The 16,053-nt window shown below is 41.0% G+C and overlaps 1 long non-coding RNA gene across 1 annotated transcript; it reads right to left on the bottom strand.

Moving 5' to 3' along the window:
* Positions 1–4,414: 4,414 nt before the first annotated feature.
* LOC134524868 (uncharacterized) lies at positions 4,415–15,533 on the bottom strand. Its single transcript, XR_010073619.1, has 3 exons — positions 15,324–15,533; positions 14,809–14,963; positions 4,415–7,168 (listed from the first exon to the last, which is right to left on the bottom strand). It is a non-coding gene; the product is annotated as an uncharacterized LOC134524868 (long non-coding RNA).
* Between the last annotated feature and the right edge of the window lie 520 nt (positions 15,534–16,053).

Below are 16,053 nucleotides of genomic sequence, written 5' to 3'. Positions count from 1 at the left end.
TAGCAGCCCATTTTCATCTTCTTTAAAAGCAACACTCTAATGCATGATGGTTAGGGATCAAGTTGGGATTATGTGGAGGATGTTAAACATATACCAAATAATACATCTGTTTTGAATAAAAGATGTTGCACAGAGTTCCAGTTCATTTTTTTCAAGTCTTTGCTGTACGTGTTGTAGCTGCTAAGTGAAACCACGCATCAGATAAATATATCACTTCAGCAACAGATTGCTAATCAATTGTCTGACATGTTCTGAAATATGTGGGTTAAAAATACTTGGGGGCAAAGGCTTTTCTAGTTCAGAAAAAAAAAACTGTTTCATGTTCTCTTGTGGTTCATTCTTCCATCTCTGAGCTGCTAGGAGTGCTACCACTGCCCCTGGGCTGGTGCTAGATCATTTCCCCTGTGCCTGAAGCACAGAGAAAGACTTTAAGGAGACCTTATACCATGTTCTCTGCCCATTTACAAAAGCTAGTCTGACTGCGGTCGTATTTGCTGTCCTGTCAGCCTCCGGCCAACAAACAGGTTGTTCCCACTAAGAGATCCACTAATATACTCTGTTTGATTGTTGTATCTTATGACTCGAATATTGTTTTGAAGCAAACAGTTTTTCAGAAAATTCATTTAGAAGTTCTGACGCTTGGATTTATTTTTTTTTTAATAGGAAACCGAAAACTTTCCGTAGCATACGGTTTGTCAAAAGTACTATCTTTGACTCACTAATAATTTCATTTCAACATGTCAAAACATTACACTATAACATATTGGTGTTAAATATCTAAATTATAAAACCTGTACAATAGCAATATCAATGACTAGCATGAATAGTTCCTAATATTCAAGCAAAAATACTTTTAATACGTTAATGCTTTCATTGAAAAACCGTTCAGCACTTTTCCTGGTCCTTGCAGGGGACAACCAAAGAAGACACCATGTAGCACCAGAGGGCTGCTCACCATGGGAGACCAATTTCTCCTCTGCCCCCCTTCCCGTGTTGGCTGACCTTTGGGTCCAGACTTGTTACCCACCTCCATGGGCACATCCACCAGGAAGTGCAGGCCTTCCTCTTAGGGGCAAATGTGACAAATACAAATCACAGCCCAGAGCATGCTTCTCTTGCAGAAAGAGAGGCCCTCTCTATAACATCTGAGAAGGATGCCGCTGGGCTCGTGGCCAAGACCCTGCTGAGGACAGGCCAAAGGCTACAGCTGCCCCACTGGTGCAGGCTGCTGAGAGAGCTCTGACAAAACTTTCAGTCCCCTAAATGAGTCCCTAACAGTGACGGTCTGTGCACTGGTGGGACTATGTTTGATGGGACTGAGTGGATCCCATGCTGCTTGCCCAGCACACTGTGTGAGCAGCAACTGCACTTCCCACAGCTTACTCTTTTTAGAGTAAGATGAGGGATGCTTTGAATCCCGCAGTCTTCTGGCTTGGGTTACTCCTGTGCAAAAGCAGCCCAGTGCAGACCCTGAAGAGCTTCTCTGCCTCATGAGCCTCCCTGGCCACTTCCCACCCAGCACTATGGTAAGCCACCATGATGCCTGTCCAGTGTACCTCCACACTGCGCCCCCAAGACAGTTGTACAAACTCATACTCCTCTCACTGCCTTTCCCAGCAACCAGACCACAAATTAGCTGCCCCTCTTACTGTCACGAGAAGCTGTCCCTCTTATCATCACACAACTGGTGAGAAGCCTCAGTTGGCCAGCTTGTACTCCAAGCTACAAGCAACTTGGTTCACTAGGGACATAAGTTGGAGGCTTCTTTGTGGAGCAGTAGATGTGGGCACGCTCACAGGGTTCCCAGACACATCACTTCCCAATGCAAGGGAAAATGGGTGCACGTGAACACTGCGTGTGCTAGGCTGCAGCCACTCTTCTGGTTCCTCCAAAACATCTTATTGAATTTCTGGCAGCATTCCTTCCCTTTTCTCATTCTTGGTACCCTCCCCATCTGCAGCCTCACCTCCTTGTCTTCACAGGAGCTCTCTGCAAGACTCCTCCAGGGGCAGGGGAGGAGGGCATTTAGGCTTTTTATTTCCGAATGAGGAAGAAAACAGTAGAAACAGCTGCCCTACAAAGGCCTAGAGTGCAATTATACAAATATTTGCCCTGAATACTCATCCAGCCTCCAACTGACTCCACTCAGGAGCCATAGATATCTTCTATGTAGTGAGTAATTTAAACCCTATTTGATGCCCTCTACTTCTCATACTGGAAAAAACAGTAAACAATCAATGCCTCTTCAGCTTCTTCACTCCACTCATGCCTATTGTATCATTGTTCAGTGGCCTCCTCTCCATGCTGAAGAGCTTCGGACAATTGATTTTGGTAACCAAACAAGTCCACGTACACTAAAGGGTCCTGCAGCTGCCGGCTCCCAGGAACTCAACCATTCCTACATCAACAGGTATCAAAGACAGAAAGCTTAGTAAAAACACAATCATCACCTGTAATCCAGACTGATCCTGGGCTGACCTTCAAATATTTCCTTACTTGTGTAATTCTCTGTGGTTTTCTGATAACCTGAGGCAGATGCATGTGATGACAGAAGAAATACTTTGAACCTGATATACTGCCGGGTTATGGTTTTGTGCAGTCCTTTTGCTGTGACTGTGAAGCAGGCAGAGTTCTTACTAAGTGTAGTATCTGCTAAACACCAGGGCCTTTTACAGTCCCACTGGGATCTGGCTGAAGACCCAGCTCCTTTCTACTACACAGAAAAATCATCCTAAAATAGACTCTTTAGCATAAGAAAGTTGCCAGTGCAAGGGCGTAAATGCTCAGTATTTCTGAGGCAAAGGCAACCTAGCCACACCAGCAGATGTTCCTGCAGCCAGGTGAAACTGGCACACACAAGAAATGTAACTTCCAGGGGGAAAAAGAAATTGATTTATGGAGTGGGAAGTTTTCAAAGGGGCTCTTGCAGTCCGAAGGGACACCTACTACCAGCCCTGCCAACGACTCTTGCTGTCTTCTCAGCATCCTGTTCTCAGTATCTTTATCTCCAATTTGTTCTCACGCAAACTAAATCTCATCTCCTGGCCTAAGTAAGCTTCAGACTAGGATCTGCCTACAGTTACAGTCACCGCGAGTGTTACACCAGCGCTGCCAAAGCAGCAGAGGTCTGCAGCGTGGGTGCAACATTTGTCAGCTGAAGGAGATTTTGTCCCATGGTGGTTACACTAGGCGCTGAACCCAACAGGTTAACCTGGCAGCAGCTTTCTCCTGGCAGCACAGCTGTGTCCACACCAGGAACTTTGCTGGCCGAGCTCCGCTGTGCAGGTGGGATTTCTGTTTTTTTCAGACCCAGGCTACCATCACTGCGTGAGCAAAACTTTCTAATGTAGGCCTGGTCCTAGAAGGAACATCTCCAATACCTATCTAAAAAGCTCGTTACCTCTGCAAGTATCAATAAGCTTGCTTGCCCCTCAACTCCAACTATTAAGAGATATGATTTTGTGTCCTCCAAAACAAAGGAGGTGGGAATACTGGTGATGCTGATGGATCACAGGAAAAGTCAGAACTGCTTCACCGGTTTTTCTGTGGTAGCAGCGTGTGATTGCTGCACTAATAAGGCAATTGGTGAAGCTTCTTCTTACTGATGGTACGTGAGAGACACAGCATCATGATGCGCATTAGAGCAGAATCAGCTCCAGCTTTGGAAAGCAGAGAAAATACACTCACTTTTTTTAGAACCTGTAGGACCACTGCCATTGAAAGACTTTTTAAAAAAGGCATTTAGTTAATTTGTTTAATTGCTCGGCTTACAGATGTCCTACTTTCAATTCTAGTACAGGGCTGGGAAAGTTACACAAAATTAATATGCATTTAGAAATGAATCAACACATTGAACATTAATGCCAGATTATCTGTTAACTTGTTGATATTTAGGATCTTTTTGCTATAGGACCACATTCACCCTTGCCAGGAAAAAAAAAACCTCTTTGTATGAAGCTACTCGGAAAAATATCATGAGCTGGAGATCTTATGCTGCTTGATAAACAGCTTTGAGTAGGAAACAGAGTGAGGTGAAAGAGCTTTTCTTCATGTGCCTCGTGTTAGAGATGACATTTTGTTCTTCCTTATAGTTACACGTGGGTTACTTCAGTATTTGATTTTGAAAAGCCACAGCATATCCAGCATGTCTCACTCCAGAGAGTCAGATAAAAAGATTAGTCAACAAAAAAAGACGAAAAGAATAAGGAAGTAGTGTGTCATCCCTATATACATGTCAGGCTCGTACCACTTTACCCATCTCTGTTTTGAACTGCTGTCGCCAAGTGCATCCTCCGCTCTCCTTAAGCGCCTTGTAGCCTTTTTCAGGTATTTTTTCTGATTCACTTGATTTAAAAACAAAGCAATAGTCACTGAGAGAAATTCTGTAGCTCGTGCGACAGATATCTTGAGGGAGGACCAGGCAGACATTTTAAGTACTGTGTCAAATAAATAAAGAAAAACAGTGCCAATGTAATACTAATACCAGTCATTTTATAAATCAGGAAAACGAAAAAGATCTTGAAACATAACATGAGACTCTTTGTATTCAGGCAGTATAGTACATGTCTTTGATTACTAAATATGTGCATTAACCTAATGATTGTTATTTTAAGTGAAAAATCGTTAAATCTACAGGATATACAGAGCATAGTTAAAGTCGCACCTCTGTAAAAAGCCTATCTTTTGCATTTCCTGGCTTTAAAAAACACTTGAAAACTTGATACCTTCATAAAATCTGCAATGTGGTACATTAATAATAACTCGGTGTTATGTAAAGTTAAAATCTGCTGCCAAATATTAAGGTTGCCAAGTTAACACTGACTTGCAGATAACCATTCTCATGGTGGAGAGTTTTTCCTGGATAATAACTTATTCACTGAAAATGCAGTTTTCACAAATCAAAGCAATCCTTAACTAATGTCAAATCTGGCAAACACATCTGAACATTTTTTTTCAGTGACGAAAATCCTTTGGCTCTATTAATTGAGTAGATGAAGAGCGTTCAAGAGCATGACCCCACAGGGCCAAGGTTAAGGCATTTGCCTCTGAGTTGGGATATCTATTTTGCAGTTTCTGTTCCAAATTCACTAAAGAGGATATTTAACCATTTCGTCTTTTAGTTCTCCAGGTAACTACTCACCAGTCTGCTAGTAAAAGGAGAGGGGAAAGGAGGAATAATGAAAATTACCATCTACTCCTATTTATCCAGATATATCACTCACTCTTTTTATTTTCATTAAAAGTGGCCAGGAATATTTTGTATAAGACATTTATGTTAATATGCCGTTATTAAAATGTTTGGATTTGGTTCTACCTGAAACAATGTTTAAAACCACAGCCTGGCTGCTGAAACGAAAACTTTGTTTATTCACCTGGGTTTTTTAGATCAGTACCTTTAGTAATGTATTTTCCAGGTCTCTCTTCCTTTACAAAAACCTGTCTTACGGAACCCTGCCACATGCAGAGAAACAGAAAGTGGTCAAATGCAGCCAGATGCAAAAATCTCATTGTCATGCACATGCGGGGACGGGAAGCAGAAACAATATTAACAATCAGTAAGTAAGAGAATTAATACAGACCCTAGCGTTTACCACGAAGCAGAGGTTACAGATGCTGTAGGCAACATATTAAACACATAGAAAAGCAGATTTTTACCAGTTAGAATGCTTCATTTCCACATGCAATACAAAAAAAAATACGGTCAGCATCTGACCCGCCTGGACCAGGTAGACGGTGATCGGTCCAACTCTGACCACCCGCCTTGGCTGAGATCAGCCTCCCTGAGCGTTTCTTCCTCGGCCACATTTAGAATTAATCCCAGATGATCCGGATTAGGGGGACCTGAAACCCAGATTCGATACCGCTCCCATTTAAAATACACAATCAAGAAAATTATATTAGTATATTTTAGAGGCGTCTAAAACAGTCCAAGTCCATTAAAGTGACTGAAGAAGGATAAAGAAATCTCAACAAATAACAAAGGGACCCAGCTGAGAACCTGTTTTTCTGGGGTTTATGGATGCCTTACTCGTTTCACTATTTTCTTTTCTTTAACTGTTGTAGAGCTTTTAAGAAATAAATGTCTTTAAGATGTAAAGAAAAAAAAAATCTTCTCAAGAATCAGCAATACTCTCTAGGGGTTGTTTTAGGCAATTCTAATTTTACAGTTTCCTCTTCACATTGGATAAGGATCTTGGATAGTGTCAGAGATTTGGTATGTGCACAAGATCTTGGCCCTGGAACATTAAGTTGTCATAGCTACTTTGAATGGTTTCTAAACATGACCAAATCCTTCACAGTATCCTTCCCAAGTTTAAAGGGCTCTTCTGCAAAAGCTGGTTCCGAGTGCCTTGAAGTAAGTCTCACTCTTTTGCCTATATGTATCTGTACAGCTGATGTAAAGAAAAGCAGTCTCTAAATCCATGACAAGGCAAGTTTAGAAATAACTAACTAAAAAACTAAATAAAAGGAGTCCAGGAATGCTTAAGAGCAGCATTCCTCATACTTAAACAGCAAATTTTCATGGTCTGCAGGGGACTTCTGTTTAAAAAACAAAAGTTTGCAAGGCTTTGTGTGTAACAGTTTTTCAGGTAGAGAGGTCTTCATTGTTCTTCTAAACACACGCTTTTTTAAAAAAATATAAAATAGGAAAAGCATGGGATAGGGAGACTACAGACCAACTAAGAGAAAGCTCATCTTCTGAAAATATAAGGCAATGGTCCGATTCTTTGATGCAGACTATAAAATACATCCTCGTTTGGTCACAGCAGGGTAAAACTGGAATAAATTCATCAACACCGGAGGAGCTGAGCTGGAATTATACCAGCTGAGAGCAAAGCTAGGCCTTTAGTTTTACATTATGTTCAGCTCTCCTATAACTTGAGTTGAATCATAAATCAGCAGCTTATCATCTCTGGAAGTATATGGAAAACTAAGTCATTTTCTTCTGGGCTTAAAGATGGAAGAATGGTTTAATTACCTTTATCTTCAAAGCAACAATCTCGATTTGAAGATATGGTTGTACTTTAGAATATGTTATTATAAACCTTCTGACACAGGAGAAAGCAACATTTTCCAAACTGTATTTTACACTGTATCTTCAGGTTAGTCTCCTTTCTTTTCCATTTTCAATGCAAGACGTGAGAGCAGAATAAATTGTGAACTTGAACTGTTAAAAGAAGAACAGGGATTTTTGATTGCAAAGGTAGCTACAGGGTAGATTCATAGCAGAGAAAATTAAAAGGGAAATCTAGTAAATGAAAGTTGGTTTGGAACAAGCTTTTCAGCAAGAACTATTGCCGTAAAATACTGCCTTTGAAATACAAAAAAAAAAAACGAACAAACCCTCCCAACCCCTCCCCCCCCCCCGCCAAAACTCAACAACTCAACAAAAAAACACCAAACCCAGCTTAGTAGGTTAGATCTGCTTTGAGTAGGAGGTTGGACCAGATGACCTCCAAAGTTCCTTCCAACCTAAATCATTCCATGATTTTAAACAAACCGGAATTTTTCTTCTAAACATATTTGTTCAAGAGATTAAAAGAGATTTTAAAATTGATATTGATTGGATAGGTAGTTATTACTATAGCAAAACTTACAAGTAGTCACTTACAAATAGCAAAAATATTACTTCCTCAGTAATACGAAAAATAATGACCTTATGGCTTGATCATTCAAGTAAAGTCTGGTCAGAGAAAAATAAGATGCATAACTCTTTTAACATTTTCCCTAAGCTTTCCCACTGATGAAACACAACTTTCTGGTCATGTATATCACTACTTCTCTCTCAGTCGCAGTCCTCTTGTTGCGTTCCAAAAGACCCAAGGAAACAATGCTGTTAAATAAAAAATGTTATGAATGTTATACAGTAAAGGCCTGTTGGAAAATGTTTTAGTGTATAACTTCTAGGAAATTTAGTCTTAATGTGGGATATGCATCACTTATGAACAGGGCACTTAATTTTTATTGCCTTGTTGGTTAAGGTAATTACTTTATAACTGCTAGCAATTCTTCATCAAAACAGGAGGCTGTTTTACCATAGTTTTTTCCTTTTGCTCCACTGGAGTGCACTGGAAAGTATCACAAATGTGGACAGAGGAGAATTGTTAAATGGTGGTATTGGTGCTCATAAATTCAATTTAAAATAAAGTTGCTATAAACCAACAATAGAATGGAATATAAGGCTGACATTAAGACAAAGGAGTGGAATTTGCCACAGTGAAATAATGAAATATTTTAGCAGCTTTAGCTTCAGGTGTGTATTAAGTGAAAAACAAGTAATACGTAAAACTTTTTGGACTGGTTCTCCCATTGCACTTGTGTTACTTAACAGTGCTTCAGGGTTTCAGTTGGAGATACGAACATGGCTAGGTGAGGTGAGATACTAAACAAAAGCAACAACAAGAGGGTCCTGGAGACTCCACTGGTGCCAGTGCATGTGTACAGGCCCAGTCTTGCATTGCTTCCCTACCTGAAAATCCCACTGAGATTTCTACTTCCATCCCACTCAATCTAATACACACAGAGAGAATCCCCATTTTCTTTCAAGGAAAAAGTTAGCGTCAAAATGGACTGTGGTGCACTAATTTGAACAATAAATACAATATTTCTTCCTAATGCAGTTAGAGTATGTCCAAAGAGCTCTGCTGGTAAAAATCTGGTCATTTTTATGCTTGCATTTAAGTGCAGATCGATAATCCTATGAGGTATTTTGGTATTCATCAATCCACCTCTGTGTTTTCCCAGTGTTCTGATGTGAAGCTCAGCTTTTATATCTTCATGCAAGTCTCTGAATCTGCAGCAGTCCAGCTTCTGAAGGTATGGAAGGCACAACTGGCTGTAATGTTAAAGCTCGCTCCTCTCCCAAAGAGAAACTGAACCGCTTTCAGTGATTAAATGTAGATAACAGTAAACACTTTCAGGACGCAATTATAGAGCATTTTCACTCCTTTTACTGGAGGAAGCAAGCTGCCGTTGACTTAAAAGGGGTTTGAGCTTCTGCTGATAGTTACCCTTTAACAGTTGGGACCACTTCTGACCCACAACACGTGTAACAGTGATCTATACAGTACCACGATGGTCCTAAGAGATATCTGGTTAAGATGTTCTCCAAGAACAGGCCCAAAGTACAAGGAGAGTTCACTCAACTGCTATTAAGTTTACAAGTGCCGTTACGGAAGTATTTTCTGTTTCCTCTGCTTTCATCATGGCTTTGTTGGTAGTATTTCTTTTTTCTCTGAAAAGTTCAAACCCTCTCACATACCTTTCCTTCATAGAGTTTTATAGTTTAACGTTTTGGGCTTTCGTTTCCCTTGTAGTACACCTTTAAACATTTTTAGGACATACACTTCTTACAAGTAGCAGCAGATATTTCCTGAGGCAACGAAAGTCTCCTTCCTCAACAAGATGTATTCTTCCCCCTCTCACTTCTCGTCTTTTGGGTTTTTTTCTTTTTTGGCAGGGGATTATTTTTATTATTTTTTTCTATCTCTTTTCTAATCATCATCTACTTGGAAATATGGATTTGGATGATCGATCTGTCTTTCTTCAGATGAGGGCAGTTTATCACCAATATCTGTAATCCTGGGCCACTACACAAGACACTGTAAAGACACAAACTACAGAGACAGTTCCTCTCCTGAAGAGTTTACAGTTCAGTGTTTGACAAGAGACCACAGTTGGACACAATGCATGCACACACGAAAAGAGAGACCTATAGTGGTGTATGGCAAGAGATCAGGTAAATTGTCACCTGGACAATGCTCCCCTGTTAGAATATCACTGATAAGACCTGAAGGACTACATGAATGCTCTTCAGTTGTGCCTACCCAGCCAAACTAACTCCAGGGGAAAACAAACAAGCAAACAGTTAATTAATGGAAATTGTGTTTCCCTCAGCGTGTCTCTGGGTGAGAAGACAGGGTGCTGGGCAGGACATCACAGCAACTCAGGAGCAGAGAGAAGTTCAGTTTTGAACCCTGGAGCCCCTGTATATTTGGAGAAGGAAACCTCCCTGACTTTCCCAGAGAATGATATTTTGAGGGCTTTTTCTGCTACTGTTCTCTCACTTAAACCTTTTTAAAGCCACTGCCAAGGAGGGAAGCAGATCCAAAGATGAGAACTTACAGTTCTCTGAGGTCCCACAGGTGAAAGAATCGGAGAAGAAGATTGTTTCCTCCTGGCATGTCCCTTCTCCCTCTTCTTACCCCTGCCTTGTCATGCAGTGTCTCTGTACTCTTGGAATATTTTGATTTGAGCTTAACTGTAACCAAATCCTACACTACACTCCAGTAAGGCTAAACTAAAAGGCCTGATGAGGAAATGCTGCTGGGAAACATCTGTGCTTTGTTTTCTGCAGCCGAAGAGTTAAAATTATTTTCATAAATACCATAATGTATAAAAGCTGTGAACTCCCAACTGCAGTGTCAGGCTTCCAAATTGTATAAATCTATTTGTCTCTCATATTAGTAAACATTATTTGAACAGAAATAGCACATTGTAACAGCCTAACAAGAAGCAGTCTTTCTGATGATGTTTGAGACTTCTTTGCTCCGCTGTATGGAAATATTTAAGACTTAAAAGATTTATATTACAACATTGCATTTAAAATGGCTCAGTCCTGTTCCCAGTAAAGTCAAAGAGGATTTTTACCGTCAGCTTCCATGGAAATAGCATAAGGGCCAGGAGGCATTTTGACATTATTTTTTTTCCCTGTTTTGTTCTAAGAGTCAAGAAGTTTCTCCACAGCACCCCCCCGCCTTCCTGCCATTCCCTCCAAAAAAAAAAAATTCAAGCAAGTTACCAAGCGTCAATCACTGTCATGGCCAGACATTAAACGTCCATTGAGACTGCTCCGCAAGTAACAGTAAGCGGGCTCTGAATGTCAAGAGTTCCACCGTGCACAGCAAATTGGGCACAGAGAAACACAGTGTATATCTAAGTTTATTATTGGAAAGCTTCTGTTGCCTTTTAGGATCCTTTCTCACAATATCCAACACACTTTTATTTGCTCTGAGACAAAAATTCTCACCTTATGCACACATTTGAACTAGCAAGTGATGAAAACTGGTCCTTTAAAGGCATTTGAGTTCGAGTAAACTCAGCAGCCTTTGGTCCACTTTCTTTTTTTATGGTTGACAGATGCCAAATTAAATGAGATAAACAAAGAAACAGTCCCATAACTTTTTTAAATCCATGCTTTAATTTAAATAACGCGAAGACAATCACCATTTCTATTCAACTGAGTTTTCCCACCAGCCTCCAGTATTAAAAAGTTTGTCTTTGTTGTTTTTCGTTTTATGCTGGCTGTTTTAAACGATTTTTTAGATCATGCATTTTGCATTTCTATTGAGCCTTAAAGCGGTATGTGAATAGCAAAAGCATATTTTCCTTCTTGATAAAAGTTTACAGGAAACATGGAAATGACACATCCTAATATTTAGGTTTTCCTTCCTCCTTCTGCTTTTTTGCTTGGGTTTTTTTTTTCCTCTCCTGTATTTTAGATATTCCTCTGCTACAGTGCCCTAAATATTTATGTAACAGAAGAAGGTTTTCTCTAAAGTATCCTCCGCTGCATTTCTTAGCAGTGTATTTTCCAAAAAGCTTGTTTGACATCCCTTAAAATACCAACTGCATCAGGACACCAGTCCTCACAAAGCTAACAATTAGAATGCAGGCAAACTGTGTATCTTCCCATATTTTAAACTGCATCCAGTGGATTTATCTGACCACAGACAGTTATCTCAAACAGCTGGTTTTCAACTGGCATATCTAAAAGCTGAAATGAAGAAAAAAAAAAACACCCACAGGAATGAAAAACAATGAATTTTCTCAGTTAGCTGTACAGTTTCATTTATTTGAAGCAAACTAAGGGAAAACTAACCTTGCAATGAAACTACTGAGTTGGGACAAAGGTGAGGGTTCTTTAGCTGCTGATTTGATCAAAGATTTTTGTAAAAACTTAAGCATTGACTAGTATGAATTTAATTTTCCCACAAATCTCAGGTGGGAATAGTAATAATAATAGTATCTTTCTCTTCCTTTTTGTTCTGAAAATTTATTTGGAATTATAAGCTCCGTTGGAAACTACCTACTGTGCAGATGTCCAGAGCCCACATTGATGGGTTCTTGATCTATTTTGGTATTACTAAATGTAGCACAAATATATTAGTCATGAAGAACGCATGTTTATGTGCTTCCTAAAAGTTATATTAAAAAAAAAGTCTGAGCATTTTTTAATGTGGCAGTATGTATTGTATTAGAACAGGAGCCACTATCAACGTTCAGGCCTGCATCTTCTTTTCTCTTTAATATATAAACAGCGAGTAGTTTCTGAAATACTTGCATTGTAGTTTTCAGCTAAGCATATTTCAGCAAGTGAGGGGGAGGCGTATAGGATAAGCAGCTGAATTGCTTCCTAAATTTTCGAGTGAGAATGAACACTGGAGGAGACAACTGCACATCCGAATCTGGAGTAAGATGTTTGAAAACAGACTGTTATAATAAATAAATAAAGTAATAATAAAGATTTGCCTGCCTGCTCTTTGTTATTGTTTCTGTTCAGTACTTTTACATATAAGTATATATACACACACATACCATGTATGAATAAAACAAGTTACGCGTTGAAGAAAACCTTCCAGATTGCCTTCCTCAGGTTTTTTTCAGTGAATAATCAACCTACATTGCCATGAAAACTGTGTCTTCGTGGGTGAGCAACAATATTTACATATGCAGATAAACACAAGAAATGCTCTCACCGAAGTTTAGGGTTTATAATCCCCTGTTACTGGTAAAGTCTTCCATAATTTCCTGAAGTATTTGCTGTTTGGGCTGAGGTTACTTTTATTCTTATGCTACTCTTTGAACTGTGGCAAACTGGCAAACTCCTCCTGGGTGATCCTTCCCTCCCGCTGGTTTAAAAGCAGGCAGGTACTCAGCACAAATCTTGTATGTCTGCAGTTGTGCCTGTGCCAGCCTACAGGCCCAAAAAGTAAGGATGTAACAACACAGCATCCGACACAGTCATTAAGGCACAGAAACACATCAGGCACAAATACGATGTCCTCGCAACGTGCTCCTGTGACAGCTGCCATGGGAAACCTAACTTTGAATTTCCTTAGGTCTCGGTGTAAAAAAAAAGTTTGACCGTGTAGCATTAATACGGAGGGCTGGCCTTGCACCCTTTAGGCACAAAATTATACACTACAGGTGTAAAAGTGAAACCGTTTCAAGCATTTTACTCGCTGCTTTTCCTCTGGTGTCGTGCTTCAGTGTTGTTCTGTTTGAAGAGTCCTAAGTGACCCTTTCAGCTTAAACACAGCCAGACAAACTTTTATCCCAGACAATTATGAGGGAAAACACGGTAATGTCACGCAAACGTGATCCAGTGACTTAATTAGAACCAAGTTAGCAGAGATGGAGAGAAGCCGTAAATCTCCTGAGACTCCTAGGGGGGCTGTTGCGGGAGGGTGAAGCCCTTGCAGCGCTGGGAAAAGGCAATACAAGGGCGGCAAAAAACTCCCCCAAACCCAAAGCAAAACAAAACAGTACCAAAAAATAACCCCCATTTTACAGGGGAAAAAAAAAATATTTTTTTTAGAATAAGGCTGTATATTTTTAGCGGAAAAAGTTAAAAAAGGCTGCAGGGAGAGAGCCCAAAGAGTTAATTTCCAGCAGCACTTGAAAGCGGGCAGCAGCCTGGGAAGGCTCCCGGCGCCCTCTGGTGCGAGGCAGCAGCAGTAGTGGAAATTTCCTTTGGAAACCAGCTTTGTTTCAAAGTTCAGACAGATTAAAATGACTCTCCAACGTGCCGACGGGACGAGGGGTAATTTCCCCGAGCGACAACGCAGGACAAGGGGAGCCTTGCTTGGGGGGCAGCTTAGTTCGGGTGTTTTAGGGAGGGAAGGTTGATTTATTTTTTATTATTATTATTATTTTTCCTTCTCTCTCCCCCCCCCCCCCCCACCCCCCGCCTCTTATTTCTGCTCCGGAGTCTCAAGTTGAGCCAGCTGCGATATGAAGAAAGGAGCCTTGAAAATCGGGCGGTGAATGAAAACATCGCAGGCTTCTCCGAATAATGGTTGCAGCGTGACAAACATCTTTCCCCCCCCCCCGAAAAAAAAAATCAACAAAAAAACCCCATGCACGCCTGTTTCCCTCCGGTCTGGAGTTTCCAAGGGAGGGCTAGCCTAAATGAGCACGGAGGAGAAACGTCTTCTTCCTACATGACTTTAATACTAAGCGGGAAAAGCCTAAAAAAAAAAAAAAAAAAAAAAAAAAGGCATTCTTGACTTCAAGCACCTCTCCCTTAAAATTGAAGGATGCTGCCTCACACCCTTATTTTAATTGCCAGGAGTAAGGAGCCTTCTCTGCTATTAGGCTGCGAATTCAGAGTTTTTACATGTTTACAATCAATAACAACAAGTAATTTGTAGCTACTTTTGAGAAACAAAACGCACACAAAAAAGCCTACCTACGAACGAAAAGGGGCCGACAGCTCAAAACGGGAGAGCAAACCGCAGGGTTATTCCTTTAGGTACCTGCTGGGGAAATACACTCTGGTTTTAAACCCCCCCCCCCAAAAAAAAGGTGGGGGGGGAGTGAAGGGAAGATGATTGCGGGGGTGAAGGCAGCTTCCCAGCTCATCTTAACCAGCTGTTTCTTCTTCATTCCTAAAACCTCCCAAAGTGGCCTGTCTTCCAGCAAAAACACCCTCCAACCCCTTCAAGAGACCTGACAAAAAGCAGGTACCGCTTTTTAGCGGGGAGGGGTGGACTTGCAGCCGTCTCCTCCCCCCTTCCCCCCCACCTTGAGGGTGGGCGATGGTTCGCGTTGGTACCTGGTTACAGCGATGATGTCAACGGGGGTTTTTAGCTCGCCTTTGCCCGCATCTCTTCCTCTCAGCATCCTTTCCGCGGGGGCAGCAGGCTCAGGGTTTCTCCCTCAGCTAAGGATAAATTTACCTTAAAAAAAAAAAAAAAGATGGGATCTTTAATTTTTTTTTTTTCTTAAAGAGGCTTTTAAAAAAAAAATGTGGGTTCGTTTTTTTTTTTCGGTTGGTTGGTTGGTTGTTTTTTTTGTTTGCTCGTTTGTTTTGTTTTAAAGGAGGCTTTTTAAATAACTGCTTTCACCTCCCGTTCTGACAACGCTTGAGGAAGTTTGGGGAAATAAGCGGCAAGACCCTGACGGCCGCTCTGCTTTTTGCATACGAATCAAAACACATTTCCTTGGGCGGAAAAAAAAAAAAAATACAAAAATAAACAAAATTTATTTAATAAAAGCCAGCAGATTCCTGTTCTCAAGGTGCGGGTAAGGCTCCGCACCTAACATGGTTTGCAGATGTACATGCATGCGGTTCTTCCACCCCAAGTTCCGCACCGAAGTGCTTTAAAATGTTTTGGTTTTAATTAAAATTTTGCAGCCAGCGATAAGTACGAGCAAACTGTGGCCGAATATTTGTAGGAAGGGTCACGTGCAGGAGGATTTGTCCTATTAATAGGACACAGGAAGAGCCGGGAGAGCAAACGCTTGCCCTGAAGACAACGTGGGATGTTATTTGGGGTAATAGATTAAGGACAGACACTGGAAATCAGTTACTTCGTGGATGCTCCAACGCGTCGTTATTTCGCGTTCGGTAACATTTTAGAAGAAGCTCCTCCGGCTTTTCTGCTGGAAGGGTGCGGGATTATTTGGAAGCAGTATTAAAATGGGGAGGGGAGAGCTGGGGGGGGCGGGGGGCGGAGGGTGTGTGTGAATACAGACGACAGCTCCCTGTTGGGAAGCTAATCAACATTATAGATTGTAAACGTTCAACTATCAAGAGCTGCTTTGCCGCAATTAGTTTAAAATCATAAACATATAAATACAGGAACTAATTATGAGACCACATCGTAGTTTAGCTGGAAATGACTGGAAAGTAACAGACTATTCCCGAAAACTGTCAGTACCTTCCAGGGAAGCCTGTTGATGCTGAAGAATTGATAGTCGGCAGCAAAAAAAAAAAAATGGGGCGGGAGGGAAACCAATGTCCCCGTGCTTAGAAGGCAACACACG

The sequence above is a fragment of the Chroicocephalus ridibundus genome, chromosome 1 (assembly GCF_963924245.1).
Source record: "Chroicocephalus ridibundus chromosome 1, bChrRid1.1, whole genome shotgun sequence".
NCBI lineage: Eukaryota > Metazoa > Chordata > Aves > Charadriiformes > Laridae > Chroicocephalus > Chroicocephalus ridibundus.
This window is presented reverse-complemented; position numbering and strand designations above follow the sequence as displayed.